Below are 16,626 nucleotides of genomic sequence, written 5' to 3'. Positions count from 1 at the left end.
TTGATTCACTAGATGTATGGTTTCAAATGTGCATGTGGAAACAGCTGTATGGGCGGTTGACTGTGTGCATGAGTGTATTGGTGAGTGAATGGATATCCCAGTGCTACATGTCAAAGTAAGTACATATGTAAAACACAGTACATGTGAGAGTTGACATATATAAATAACTGTGCATAAGAGCCAGTGAATGTGTGAGTGGCTGTATGGATCATTGTGAACTTGTATCAGGGATTGTATAAGAGAGTTAATATGTGTTAGTATATGTTTGAATAAGTAAAGTTTGTATAACTGTATAGTTGAGGAAATGGAGGTGTGATTGATTCTTTGCATGACTGACTAGGTGTGTGAGTAACTCCATGGATGAGTGACAGTCTGTGAGTGTCTGTTTACACTGATTGTATCTAAGGTTATATTAGAGTCTGAAGAGGTTCATCGTATTATCACATGAATGATATCATCAGTGATGTGATCAGTAATGTCAAATGAGATGTCATCAGTGATGTCATCAGTGATGTCATTTGAGATGTCATCAGTGATGTCATTTGAGATGTCATCAGTGATGTCATCAGTGATGTCACTGACCATGTCATGAATGATGTAATATGTGACATCATCAGCAGTGGATTGCAGGTGCGCGATATATAGTTAGTGCAACTAACTATATATGGAATTTCAATGGTTTTGTGTGAGTAAAATAAGGTTTTGTAAATGCGAATTCCTAACTATATATGGTCTATAACCTATGGTTTTTTCAGTGAATATATATATATATATATATATATATATATATATATATTCACAGAAAAAACCATAGGTTATAGTCGATATATAGTTAGGAATTTGCATTTACAAAACCTTGAAAATTCAATGAAAAAACCATTGGTTTTAGGCCATATATAGTTAGGGATTTGCATTTAGAAAACCTTATTTTACTCGCATAAAACCATTGAAATTCCATATATAGTTAGATGCGCTAACTATATATCGCGCACCCGCAATCCACTGCTGATGATGTCACATATTACATCATTCATGACATGGTTAGTGACATCACTGATGACATCACTGATGACATCTCAAATGACATCACTGATGACATCACTGATTACAACATCCAGTGACTGTATGTTTCTGTAAAGTTAAAATATGTTTTACATATTGAAGAATGAGTGGTTATATAAGTGTCTGGATGAAGGATTTACTAGGTGCATGACTGACTGATTGAGTGAGTGATTAAATGTGTCTCACTGAGTGCATGGGTTAGTGACTAAACTGTCTTAATTTGTGCATCATTATGTCTGTTGTTCTACAAACTGCTGCATATGTTGATCAGTAGCTATATGAGTAACTGTATGGGTTATTGATTGGTTGTCCAAGTATTTGTATGGGAAACTGAGTGTGTGTGTATGGGTGGCTGGGAGGTGTGTGACTCTGTACATAGATGTGTGAGTAGTTGATTCACTATATGTATGGATTCAAAAGTGCATGTGGAAACAGCTGTATGGGCGGTTGACTGTGCATGAGTGTTTTAGTGAGTGAATGGATATCTCAGTGCTACATGTCAAAGTAAGTACATATGTAAAACACAGTACATGTGAGAGTTGACATCTATAAATAACTGTGCATAAGAGCCAGTGAATGTGTGAGTGGCTGTATGGATCATTGTGAACATGTATCAGAGATTGTATAAGAGAGTAAAGTAAATATGTGTTAGTATATGTTTGAATAAGTAAGGTGTGTATAACTGTATAGTTGAGAAAATGGAGGTGTGATTGATTTTTGGCATAACTGACTAGGTGTGTGAGTAACTCCATGGATGAGTGACAGTCTGTGACTGTCTGTTTGCACTGATTGTATCTAAGGTTATATTAGAGTCTGAAGAGGTTCATGGTATTATCACATGAATGATATCATCAGTGATGTGATCAGTCATGTCAAATGAGATGTTATCAGTGATTTTATCAGTGATGTCATTTGAGATGTCATCAGTGATGTCATCAGTGATGTCACTAAACATGTCATGAATGATGTAATATGTGACATCATCAGCAGTGGATTGCGGGTGCGCGATATATAGTTAGCGCATCTAACTATATATGGAATTTCAATGGTTTTATGCGAGTAAAATAAGGTTTTCTAAATGCAAATCCCTAACTATATATGGCCTAAAACCAATGGTTTTTTCATTGAATTTTCAAGGTTTTGTAAATGCAAATTCCTAACTATATATCGACTATAACCTATGGTTTTTTCTGTGAATTTCAATGGTTTTTTAATAGCAAATATCAAAAGCTGTCAAATGTCAAGTACGTGATAGGTAAAAACGTTTCGTATTTATGCACGCTGATGTGCTTTGAACGCTGCCCCCCCCCCCACTCCCCTCTTTTCTCTTAGTAGTACTCTCTCTTTGCAGATAGTGAACGGTAGTTAAAGCAGACCTTTACCCCTGTTGTAATCCGTCGTACCTGCTTGTCTCTCCATTTGATTGATTATTATCCAAGCATTTACTGTTTTAGAATTGGTTCTCTTTGGATCATTCTCTATTTACAAACAAGCACAAAGTCGCAATGCTCTGTTTAGTCGTTGCAGATAGTGAAAAATCGTGTAAAAAAATAAAAGTAATCGAGCAAAATCAGTAGACCACTAATTCGATCTCTTTTTGACCTCGGTAAAATACAAACATTAGGAACAACCCTTCATGAGAAATACGAAAATAGTGAAATGAACTGAGCTCCACACCATGAGGGCTGCAAGACAGCTCGACTCCGCCACCCACACCGCCCAAAATAACGACAAACCCTATGCAAATATTATAAATATACACAACACACCAGCAAAGAAACAGAGTAAAACATTTTATTAAATAACTATTTACATAACTATTTTATACTTTTTATTGCCCGATCCGGCTAGCTCAATCGATCGAGCATGAAACTCATGCACTGATAGCAAGCGTTGAGAGTTTGTAGAACGATGGCTTCAGATTTTCCACATACGGTGTAGTGGCGCGAACTGGCAGGGGGCGTTTGGATTCTACCCCTTCCCCAAATAAGATTTTCATACGTGAATGTTCATTCATGCTTTTTGTCCCTGAGTTGCTTCCATGTCACTGCCTTACACAAATGGCATAAGTCCTGGTTGTTGAGTGCCATACTTCAGAGTTCTAAGCAGCTCTTGTAACACTGTTTAAACCTTATTTGCACCTGCTGCAGCTTCACTATTCAAAGTAAGTGGGGTCCATTTGTGGACCTGACTGCATTGGAAAACAATGTGATACGGTGCCTCCCTAAACCGCTTGACGGAGGCCCCCGAGGGGCGGTGAGATGGCGCGGACTGAGAGGGGGCGCTTGGCTCCTGCCCCCTCCCCAAGTCGTGTTGCCCTGGTGTGGCCTGAGATCGCGCCCGGCATAGGCGGCCGGCTCCCGGGGTCCGGTGGAATTTTTTCCCTTTTGATGAATCTTCCATTCTGGACCTTGTCCCACAATCCGTTTGACCTGAAGACACGCTGTCGTGGGGCGCCCCTTTACCGTTTTAGTTGCCATTCCGCCCGCTTTTGGTACTCTGTGCCTCTTCCGCCATTCAGCTGTTTACCGCCCGCTCTTGCGACTACAACGTCTCGCTCACCATGTAGTTGAGTTGCTCCCGCTCTTAAGATTTAACCGAACTTTTTGGACTGCTGAAAGCGGTTGTATTCCGACCGCTGGTTGGTGGAGACATTTTGACTATATTCTGGACCTGCATTGTCGCGTAATGCGTCATATAACGCGACGCGTTAGCGCACCCGGAAGTGCTCCGGTGCGCAAGGCGCAGCTTCCCGGAAACGATACAGAGCGCGCCGCGCAGCGCGTAACGTAAGCATAACAGGTCATGTGACTTGTTAATAAAACTTTTCATTGGTTCATTTTACTTTTCTTTTCCTAATGATGTAAGACTAGGTCATGTGACCTAAAAATAACACTTTTCATTGGATTAAAACATTTTTTTTCCCAAACGATGAAAGCCCCACCTTGTTTCTGGATGTTTCAGACTGAAGCTGGCGTCACCATGAGAGCACCACCATCTCGTAGCTCCGTCGTGGCCATTCCGCAAGCAATCATGGCAGCCGCTCCCCACCGGAAGCCTGCGGGAGTCGACGGCCCCCAAGACTTTTGTACAATCTTCAAGGCTGAGGGGACGCTTTCGAGAATGGAACCCAAGCCCTGGCAGACAAGCGTCCGAGTTCCAAGGTGTCCCAGGGCCATTTTACTGGACCAGGCCCAAATCCGAAGAGCCGGCCGCCATTTTAAGAGTCCTGTGGAAGCCGCCTATCGCTGCACCGCAAGAGTGGGAGCAACTCAACTACATGGTGAGCGAGACGCTGTAGCCGTAAGAGCGGGCGCTAAACAGCTGAATGGCGGAAAAGGCACAGTGTAGCAAAAGCGGGCGGAATGGCGACTGAAACGATAAAGGGGCGCCCCACTACAGCAGACAAGCCTCCGCCATGTGCTTCAAAACTGCATATGTATCTCGTGATATCAAGGTTGGGCAACCAGTACACAACAAGCAGTTACGAGTCCCATTTACACCGGTACCATTTTGGGCGCGGCCGGGCAGGTCCAGGATCTACTGAAACATAACAAATGAGGCTGACGTCTCTGAAGCAGTTGACGAACAGCAGGACATAGCAAATAAACAAGAACTCTCTAAAGCTGTTAACTCACTGCAGGACAAAACAAGTAAACCTGAAACCTCTGGAATAATTGTCGCTCAAAAGAACAACACACAAAACTCTGTAGAGCCTGAAGAAAAAAAAACAGAAGGGCACTGTAGTTTCAGACACACTTAACACTAATGACTAAACAAAGATATCGTCTGTTTATGAAGCAGTTATCATCTTCACAGAATTGACAAAGAAGTGTGCAGACACCAATGCTATTAAGAAACACAAGGAAATCCTAACGCATCAGCATTCTCGGAAGAGGTTGACACAGATAACATCTTAAGGAACAAAGAAAGACCTGTTCACTCTTGACACCCCAGGTGCTGTGTATGTTGCACTATAGTGCTGCATCGAGAAAACGGACAACCCTATTGATGTGGATTTTTCATTATTGATTATTGTAAAGAAATGGCGACTCCCCCCTTTAGCAGGTTAGCTAAATGTTTGCGTAATTTAGGCATAAAAGTTATATTATTGTTGTTGTTGTTGTTATCGTTATAGTTCTGGTTAATTTCAAAAAATGGTTAAATATATTTACAGTTTTTGTTGCGTTCGTTATATTTAAAAGTTAATAAAGTTTTAAAATCTAACTTTGTTGGAGTGCTATATATGTTTAAAAAATCGGGTGAATGGGGCCTTGAATCGGGTTATTGTCATGTGTGGGCTTTGCAAGTGTACTGCTACAAGATCGGACATTTCAAACTCAAATGCACGTTCTTTTTCTTACCTTTCCGAAGCATGGAGCGCAATAGCAGGCAGAGAAAGGGTGATGCACGTGTTGAACACTGCCTGGCCTGGCAAGTTGCTGGCAGTGCCCCCCCGCCCGCTCCTGAAAGAGGGCACACACACACCGCCGCCCCGAGTACTTCACAAATTTTTAAAAGACCATGCGCTTGTTCATGAGGCTTAAATGGTTTATCACCCCTTCTAGAACCCCTGCATCGACCCTCTGACGTTTCCTGGAAGAATTAGCACGTAACACAATACCAAGCCCTGTCAGCTGAAACCCCCGAGAAATCATGGGGCATATTATCAAGGGGGTTTATTTCCGCTTTTTTGGCTTTAAAAGCCAAAAAAAAAAGAGATAAAATTATCTCCCTATTACCAAGCTGTCGCTAACACCAGTTAGTGACAGCTAAAAGGAGATAGCGACCATCTTGGGCCCCGCTTTGCATATCAGTGATATTTATCACTAATGACATGCAAAGTGGGCGTGCCAAGATTTTAGCGACTGGAAACAGTCCCTAACCATCGCTATCTCCTATTACCAACTTTTGGAGATATTCGCGCTAAGCGCGAATATCTCCAAAACCTAACACCTGCCCTGAGCAGTTTTAGCCATGTTATCCAATGGGAAGTGGATAACATGGCTAAGAGCATTTGTTGGATAATGCATGAATATCGCTGACTTTTCAACGATATTCATGCATTGCGGCCGTTTTTTATCGCATTTGCGATAAACCTTGCTAATAGCAAGGTTTATGTGCGATAAAATTTGCCGATGTGCGGCGATAATTTTTGTCTCTAAACAAGTTAGAGACAAAAATTATCGCTAGTTGTTGGTAAAATGCCCCCGGGTTTTTCCTTGCAGGAATCGGGAAGCGAAAGACTAGCACTGAAATCAGTAGTCTCACGCCTGAATCGGGAGGGTTGGCATGTCTGGATACTCTACAGCTGGGGCCATAAACTACATCCGCAGGGCTAGGTGATAGCCTAGGTCCGGCCTGGACAATCGGACACAGAGGAAGAGGAGTGTCAGAGGGTGCGTTAGTGAATAGGGTGAAAGGGAGGTGTCGGGCGGGCACAGGGTGTGATTCTCAGAGAAGAGCAGCGCAGATGGGGGGAAGTATATGGCCCATGCATGAGAGAGAGAGCGGGGGTGACCAGTGCGTGGGGGAGATGCTTGCGATGGTGGGGAGCCATGCTGAGGATCGGCGGCGTGCAGAGAGTGGCCCTGGTCAAGGCATCTAAAATGGCTGCTGTGCACGACAAAATTGTGGCATTGGACAAAAACGCAAGATAGCGCAGACAATGTTTATCAATAAGGATTCATTTATAACAAAATATTTACTCGCAGTGACAAAATGGTGGTCAACACTTCCTGATTTCCATCTAATCGAACGTTAACAAACGTCACGCAGCAAAAAAAAAAAAAAAAGCTCACGCACAGAGCAGTTTTTAGACATGTTATCCAATGGAAGGTGGATAACATGGCTAAGAGCATTTGCTGGATAATGCATGAATATCGCTGACTTTTTAGCGATATTCATGCATTGTGGCCGATGTGCGGCGATAATTTTTGTCTCTAAACAATTAAAACGAAGCACAAAATGGCGAATTCCCGTTTCGCTACCAGTTTGCGGCCCAGTTCGCGGCCCGTGAAGCGCTTCTACCGTGAAAAATCATTTTTTTTTTATTTTCCCCACGGGACCCTTTAATAACCCCAACAACATTCCTAGGGGGTCAAGAGGGGTATACCTTGCCCCCTTTCAATAAATTCTCCCTTCGTTTTTCACCTCTTCTTCTCTCTCGATCCTACCGAGAGATAAGATGGCGGCCGCTCCGGACTGTTTAGAATGTTGACAGACACCGGAGAGCCAATCAGCTTTCTGCGCGCAAAGTTCCGTTTCGCGAAAAGTAAGCGGACCGGAGCGCTGTTACAGATATATATCTTGTTTTGAACGTTAATTTCTCAAAAACTACTGGAGCACATATATTGAGACCTAGCAAAGGCACATCGGGCTAACAGTCCCTACAATTTTGCCAAGTTTCGTGCAAATCCATTCAGCCATTCGAGCTAAAAGTGAGTCCAACCGCCCTATGGAAAAATGAATGGGAAAAACGCGTTTTGGGACCCCCCTTTTTTCTCAGCCCCCCCCTTGACGAAACCCCACCAAATTTTCAGGGGCTGCTCAGAAACAAAATGTGCCATTTTCCTGAAAATTTCAGCCGATTCCGTCCACAAACGCCAAAGTTATTAGACATAGAATTTTCAAAAATCCCATAGGGAATTAATCCTAACTATATATACCTACTGGCGATATATATATATATATATATATATATATATATATATAACCTACTGGCGGTCGCCAGTAGGAAATTATAGTTAGGATTTTTTTCAATGCAAAATCTCAAAATTCTATTTGGAATAACTTTGGCGCCGGTTGACGAATCTGCCTGAAAATTTCCTCAAATTTGCCTCGCGGAGCTCCGGTCCGTCCTTGAAAGTTTGGGGGGGATTCGTCAAGCGGGGGTGGAGATAAAAGGGGGGTCCCAAAACGTGTTTTCCCCATGTTAATTTCCATAGGGCGGTCAACCTCACTTTTAGCCCGATTTCCACCAAACTTGGAAAAATTGTAGGGACTGGTAGCCGGATGTGCCTTTGCTATGTCTAAAGATATGTGCTCCAGTGGTTTTTGAGTAATTTAGGTTCAAAAAAATATATATCTATCTATGGCAGCGCCCCGGTGCGCGCACGGGGAGCGAACCGGGCGCGCCACGCGACTTGCGCACGGAAAGCTGATTGGCTCTCGGGTGTCTGTAAACATTCCAAACAGTCCGGAGCGGCCGCCATCTTGTGTCTCGGTAAAATCGAAACACAAGAGGTGGCAAAAACAAAGGGGGAAATGACCATAAGGGGGCAGAGTAGACCCCCCCCTGACTCCCTAGGTTTGATGTGGGGGCTATAAAAGGGCCCCGTGGGGCAAAATTTCTTTTTTTTTTTTTCGATTTTTGCGGGGGGAGCGCCCGGTACGCGCACCGGGGAGCGTACCATGGGGAAAAAAGAATGACAGACTTTAAAATAAATGAAGCCTTTTTTTATAAATTGGAAGTAGTTCTAAAAAGAACTGTTTTTTTTATTCTTTTTGTTGTTTTATATTTTTTTATTGGTTTTTTGAACATTTTTTACTTTTTGGCTTTTATCAACAGTTTTATATTTTTTTTGTATTTTTTATAGGGAAAAACAAAAAACAGGGATTTCGAAACGGCTCAACTGGAGCAAAAAACAAAACAGGAAAAAATTAAGGCTTCTTTGTGCATTTGTGGTTATCATCAGCAAGCATGATGAGTGTAATGTTTTGCTCACCATAAGTGAATAATTTCCCACAATGTACACAAACAATTTTGTATCCCCCAAACTTTGGTTGGATACTTGAAATCAACTGACTTGTTTCTGGATCCGATGGAGTGGGTTCTTTGGTTGTTGAGGTTGTGCCAGATGATTGGGGTAGGTTTTTGCAGAGTTCTCTCACCTCTGCTGCTGAAAAGTTAATAGGGTGCAAACGCTGCATATGATGAATCATTGTATGATTCCCAAAGGAACATTTTTTTGTAGGGTTCCTCCTGGATAGCACAGCACCACAGATGAGACATGTCACCTTGGCAGCGTTTACTTTTTTTAAACCAGTTGGGATTTTAAAAAACTCCCATATGAAGTGCTCCTTAGGTTTGTATGGTGGAATGTTTTCTTGCAGGAACTGCCTTGTCCCTTCCTCCTCTTCCTCCTCCTCCTCCTCTTCTTTTTGACCACTAATGAGATGTTCTGGTGGTCCTTGTGGTGGTGGTGGTGGTGGTGGTGGGGCAGATGATCCAGCTGCTGCTGCTACTGTAGCCATTTCTGAGTAGAAATAGGTAGTAATAGCTCTGGAAACAGGTCTTCCTCACTCAAAGTACAAAGTGAGAATGAGGAAAAAAGGTGGGGGCTTTCATCATTGGGAGAAAAAACCTGTTCTGAACCAATGAAAAGTTTTATTTTCAGGTCACAAGACCAGGGGTTTCATCATTATGAAACCAAAACTGTTATGAACCAATGAAAAGTGTTATTTTCAGGTCACATGACCCGACACGCTTACGCTACGCGCCCCCGGGGCGCTTACGTAGCGCGTTCGTATGCGCGAGGGTGCTTCCAGGCACGCTTACACCGTGCGTATCACGCGGACGCGGCTACGCGATACGTCATGATGATGTTTTCGTTCGCGCCAATAGCGCGAATGGGACGCTCACCGGTACGCGCGGCAAAATTGCGCTGACCAGGGCGCTCCCCGGTACGTGCCCCGGGAGCGCACCAGGGCAAAAATTTTTTTCAAAAATTAAAAAAAATAATAAAATAGTATTATATAAATATACAATATAGGATTCATTATAAAACATATTACATTTCATAGGTTTGAGGTCCTATATATAGTTAGGAATTAGCATTTAAAAAACCTATGAAATTCACTGAAAAAACCATAGGTTTCACACCAGTTATAGTTAGGAATTAGCATTTAAAAAACCTATTAAATTCACTGAAAAAAACATAGGTTTCACACCAGTTATAGTTAGCTGGAAATTTTACTGACATAAAACCATTGAAATTCCCACGTTATAGTTAGTTGGACTCACTATAACTTGCGCGCCTGCAATGCACTGCTGATGACGTCACATATTACATCACTCATGACATGGTCAGTGACATCACTCATGACATCACTGATGACACCATCCTTGTGACAGTGTCAGACCTCCTTTCAGTGTAATGTAACCCTTGAAACACATATTCAAAAAGAGAAACTAACATTTTCAAAAAAATAGAGATACCCATACCAGTTACAACAACCAATTCAGTAATACCACCATCTATATACACATCCACTCATTCACCAACAGTTCTATATAGTCACTCATACATATACTCACTCATCATATGTAGTGAAACACCTATACATCCTTTTACACACCGACAGTCATCCAAAAGTTACTCACACATGCAAATAAACTATTGAACATCCATTTATTTGCATATACAACTATACACACAGTACCACCTTACTTCTAAAGAAACTTACACATACTTACTCTCTTAAACAATCACTTATAGAAACACATACTTATTTAAACAGGAACTCTTTCAATCTCTCACTCTCACAAATACTCACTTATATACATCAATACTCACATATACTAGATTAAAACATATGTAGTTACTGATAAAGACACTAGTGAGACAGTCATTCACTCACTAACACACACATATAAAAATACATACATTAAGACACTTATTTCAACATTTATTTTTCCATCGACCTTTACATATACATATAAATAACATATTTATTTTTTAGAAAGGCACACATTCACTGGATGGTGTCATCAGTGATGTCATGAGTGATGTCACTGACCATGTCATGAGTGATGTAATATGTGACGTCATCAGCATTGCAGGCGCGCAAGTTATAGTGAGTCCAACTAACTATAATGTGGGAATTTCAATGGTTTTATGTCAGTAAAATTTCCAGCTAACTAGAACTGGTGTGAAACCTACGGTTTTTTCAGTGAATATATATATATATAGATAGATATATATATATATATATATATATATATATATATATTGTCGCTCCAAGGTTGTCCACCTTTGAGTAGCACATGAGCAGCAGCTTGATTTATGTGTAGGTGAGGACGGGGATCCGCTTGTAGATGCCGCTCCGTAATGGATCTGCCTGACGCGTTTCGAAGCTCCATATGCTTCTCTTTAGGGGCTTTAACGGAAGCGGTGTGCGCAACCGCTAACCCACTTCTCCATTTTCTATATGACACACCCACCAATGGGAGGCTCAAATGAGACTGTGTATTATGGGAAGTGTGGTCCGGAAAGCACACAATCAAGTCCTGTATGGACCCCGCAAGTGGGCCTGTCCTCGATCACGTGTACGGCTGCTGTTTCACTTCCGTGACCCCCAAGGATGACGGGGTGGTGCATACTCTGCGGCTGGACGGCCGCGTATAAATTGTTGCTCCAAGGTTGTCCACCTTTGAGTAGCACACGAGAAGCAGCTTGATTTATGTGTAGGTGAGGACGGGGATCTGCTTGTAGATGCCACTCCGTAATAGATCTGCCCGACGCGTTTCGAAGCTCCATATGCGTCTCTTCATGGGCTTTAATGGAAGCTGTGTGCGCAACCGCTAACCCACTTTTCCATTTTCCATATGACACACCCACCAATGGGAGGCTCAAATCAGACTGTGTCTTATGGGAAGTGTGGTGCGGAAAGCACACAATCAAGTCCTGTATGGACCCCGCAAGTGGGCCCGTCCTCGATCCCGTGTGCGGCTGCTGTTTCACTTCCGTGACCCCCAAGGATGACGGGGTGGTGCATACTCCGCGGCTGGACGGCCGCGTATAAATTGTTGCTCCAAGGTTGTCCACCTTTGAGTAGCACACGAGCAGCAGCTTGATTTATGTGTAGGTGAGGACGGGGATCCGCTTGTAGATGCCGCTCCGTAATGGATCTGCCCGACGCGTTTCGAAGCTCCATATGCTTCTCTTCAGGGGCTTTAACGGAAGCGGTGTGCGCAACCGGTAACCCACTTCTCCATTTTCCATATGACACACCCACTAATGGGAGGCTCAAATGAGACTGTGTATTATGGGAAGTGTGGTGCGGAAAGTGCACAATCAAGTCCTGTATGGACCCTGCAAGTGGGCCCGTCAGGCCGCAATCATTTCCAGATGGTAAAGGCAAGCTGATAATGGAAGTCGCAAGGTGGGCAAGCTGTAGTGTGCGTCCTGGGAGCACAAAGGGCGTTTGTTTGACAAAATACTGACACGGGGCCTGTACTGTGCAGGACGGCACCATCTTTTAACTTTAAGAGGCTGCGGAGGGAAACTTATTCCAATCCGATGAGACAGCACAGTGCGCCCATATGAAAAATGTCTTGCTGTTACGATGCTGGACCCTACGAAGGGATTAATTTATGTCTTTTCTATTTTGCGCAGGAAAACCTACTAAGGAATTGAACTTTGCTAAAGGACTAAACTACAAGTCCCAACATGCCGCTCAAATTTGTAACCAACCAGTCAGTCCTATGGGGGGCCGTGAACCAATTGAAGGCATGTTCATGAAAGAACCGATTCCCACATGACAATGGGCCACCGAGGAAGTGGCGCTCCAGCCACGAAACGTGTCAGGCTGCAATCATTTCCAGATGGTAAAGGCAAGCTGATAATGGAAGCTGCAAGGCGGGCAAGCTGTAGTGTGGGTCCTGGGAGCTCAAGGGTGTTTGTTTGACAAAATATATATATATGCTCCCACAAGCTGCCTTAATTAACCATGACACGCCCCTCGATGGGCTGCCCAGATGGAACAGTGTCCTGTAGCATTGTGGGAGTTGAAGTTTAAATCCGTAGATGGAAGCACTCTTAGCTACATTCAAGGCTCTGTATGAGCCCCCCCATGCGCCTCCGTCCTCATCCAGCTCAGATGCCCCACAGTGAGGTGGGTGAATACCACGCCTCGTGGCCCCCAAAATTCGTGGGGTGGTGCTCTCCTCGCGGCTGGGCTGCCGCTATCACATTCTGCTCCTGGGTTTGCCACACACTAAGGGAGCACGCAGGCAGCTGAGAAGGTTTAACCCTTAACCTTTAATCACTGGTATGAACGGCACACAAACATAGGAAAAATGTAAGCAGTTCCTTCGTATTGCCTTGCACGTTTGGAAATCCTTCTTCATCAGAGGCTTGAAAACTAAGATTGCGTGCATACTCCCACAAGCTGCCTTAATTAACCATGACACGCCCCTCGATGGGTTGCCCAGTTGGAACAGTGTCCTGTAGCATTGTGGGAGTTGAAGTTTAAATCCGTAGATGGAAGCACTCTTAGATACATTCAAGGCTCTGTAGGAGCCCCCCATGCGCCTCCGTCCTCATCCAGCTCAGATGCCCCATAGTGAGGTGGGTAAATACCACGCCTCGTGGCCCCCAAAGTTCGTGGGGTGGTGCTCTCCTCGCGGCTGGGCTGCCGCTATCACATTCTGCTCCTGGGTTTGCCACACACTAAGGGAGCACGCGGCAGCTGAGAAGGTTTAACCCTTAACCTTTAATCACTGGTATGATCTATATATACTTCTACATTCAATATGCACTGCCATTCTTTGCAGTAGAATCGAGCCCTAAGCAACAATTCTACCCGTGTACTATAACACTTTCCCAGGTGCACATTTGTCATTAAATCACCAATGTTCAAAATATTTTATATATTTTCATAAAATCACTATTTTTGTTATGAATAACACATTCCTTCTGCCGTTAATCGGCTTTTTGACAGTGGCCCTGAGACAACTATGTGATCTTGCCGTGGATCGGCGTATGTCCCTTCCCTGCTAAACCGTGATTATTCATCACCAAAAGTCAAACTTATATTTTCTTTACTTTTTCTATTTCTTTCTCTACATTTTACATTCTTTCGCAAATCAACATCAGCGTACAAATCTCTTTACCAAAATTCAATTTTCAAAATTACGAAATACAAAACTACATGTTTTGATTCAAAATTCACGAGGCACCTATTCATATTGACATGAATCATCAACTAATTAATTTCAACTTTGACAGATTACAGAAAAACTGGTTAGCATTTCATTACTTTTCAGACTAAAACTTTGTTTTAGAACATCCCATTTCCAATTCATGATAACAATTACATTTTACACAAATAAACTTCAATTCAAATTTCATATTCCTATGTGTACAGCTGATTCCTCACCACTGTTTAATCCCCCCGGGGTTTTTGTAAGGAGGTCTATTATATATCGTGATTCAAGTCTCCGTAACTTTTTTAGTCTGTCCCTTCCTGGAACACTTGGAGGAACATGGTCTAAACCAAAACACTGTAGTTGATTCTGATCACTCCGATGTTTCTCTGCGAAATGTCTCGCCACTGGATATGATTGACCGGTCTTATCAATTGCCCTCATGTGCTCCAGTACTCTTATTATTAACTGGTGAACTGTGCTGCCTATATAACGTAGCCCGCACGGGCATACCAGACAGTACACTACATAGTGCGTACTACATGTCATGAACTTAGTTATTTTCTAACCAGCATCTGAGCATCTGAAATTCTGATCCGTGTCTGTGTCCACAGCGTGATCGTGGTGAGAGCGATTGCGGGATGAGACGGTGGTTGTAATATATGTATATATATATATATATATATATATATATATATATATATATATATATATATATATATATATATATATATATATATATCTTTTCCGCTTTCTATCCGAAACATTGTATCATAACTGGAAAGAAGGCAGCAGTCTAGTCATTGTCTTTTAAATGGTGATAACAGACTTGTCCCTTTAAAGTACAATCTGCACTTATAAAACTCTATGACCCTGTTGCCTGTTGAAGGGTACGGCTGTAACGAGTTGGTCTCATGTCCGCACCCAATGGTGAAACTACCTAGATCAAAATAAGCACTCTACGAAACCTGGATGTGCTGCCGAATCCTTGCTGCGTCCATGGTGAAGAGCGAAAAGGAGAGGCTGCAACTGAGACAAATATATATATATATATATATATATATATATATATATATATATATATATATATATATATATATATATATATATATATATATATACATACATATACATACAAGCATATACGAGAGCAGCAGTATTTTATCACTTTAGATAGAGGTAAATGGCTGTTTTGTTATTTGTACTTTAAAGGAATGTGCTACTTTTAGCTGGCATTGTAGCAGCATTTTGGCACCTCTAGAGTAAATCTAGCACAAAACACTAACGTAAAACAAACCAAAATGGCACAACATAAACAAAGACGCAACATAACAAAATAGTCAAAACAGAATGAAACACAATAAACATAGTAAAAATAACAAAACAATACAACACAATGAAGTAGGAAAACAAAACGCAGTACCAACAGAACAAAGCACCACCACAACAAAAAGTGACAATTACATGCCCAAATATTCTTGGCCTATATTATCTCTAAACAAATCTGCTTTCATGAAACTGATGTAAAAATTGTGTGTGTCAATCACTATCTTACTTACCACCAAGTAAAACACATTGTCATAAATGTTTTGTGATTCAGTTCAAGAGCCCTTTCTTCGACTATACGCTTACTAATGAGACGGTCTGGTCTCTTTTGGAAAAAGTTGATTCTTTCCACAGAGGTTAACTAATTAAATATAGCGTACAACAAACCAAACTTAAGCTGTGTATTTTCATTTTATTTTCATGGTCTTTTCCAAATAAAAGCCTACATATGTCAGCAAGTATGATACCAGCAGGTCGCAGGAAGCCATGAGGTCCAGCAGCTTCTCAGTCAGTCTCACCAAAATCCAGGATAGAGACAGAAACATCGGAATCCTAGCATGAATATGCTGGACTCGCTATTCCGGAGGATAGGCCCAAAACTGCACTTTTTCCAGAGCTGCTCAGATGAAAGGAATTGTCTGAGAGGGAGTCAGGTGTAACTTTGGCATGACAGTGAACCCAAACCAATGCAGAAGGTTCACCATAGTCTGGAGGTGCGCGACATCTGCCTGGGTAGCTCGGCGTTAAGCAGTCAAATATCAAGGTAAGAACAGACTGATTCCTGACCTTCACAGATGGGCTGCAACTACTGCCATCAACTTTCAAAACACTCTAGGGGTGCTGGTAAGGCCAAAGGGGAATACAGCAAACTGAAAGTGCTAGTGGCCAACCATGATTGCAGATAATGTCGGTGTGCCAGCCGGGCAGGTATGTGAAAATCCAATTCTACCATCAAATCTCCAGGGTCCAGGGAAGACAGGACATAAAGCAATGTGAGCATTCTGAATTTCTTCTTCAGGAAAAGGGCACAGGTATAGGGTAGGGGGGGAGCCTCCTTCATTTTTTCAGCACCAGAAAGTAGAGGCATTAGCAACTACGACCTACTTCTGATGTTGGTACCCTCTCAATGGCTCCTTTGGCCAAACGAGTGTGTGCACTTTCTGACAAGTCAGGAACTAGGATAAATGGTGGACATATCATACCAAACTTGATACACTGTGTTATGCCTTTGCCCCTTTGAATTCTTTGGGCAAACAATTAGAATACACCTGAGAGTTGACGAAGAGATAAATGGTATTTGGAACATG

At 42.4% G+C, this 16,626-nt stretch overlaps 1 protein-coding gene across 6 annotated transcripts in view; it reads right to left on the bottom strand.

Annotated features, from left to right (window-relative positions):
* The window catches only part of ELP2 (elongator acetyltransferase complex subunit 2), a 1,268,509-nt gene that overhangs the window by 905,801 nt on the left and 346,082 nt on the right, over positions 1–16,626 (bottom strand). The window lies entirely within an intron of this gene.

This window comes from Lissotriton vulgaris, chromosome 4_1 (genome assembly GCF_964263255.1).
Source record: "Lissotriton vulgaris chromosome 4_1, aLisVul1.2, whole genome shotgun sequence".
Lineage (NCBI taxonomy): Eukaryota > Metazoa > Chordata > Amphibia > Caudata > Salamandridae > Lissotriton > Lissotriton vulgaris.
This window is presented reverse-complemented; position numbering and strand designations above follow the sequence as displayed.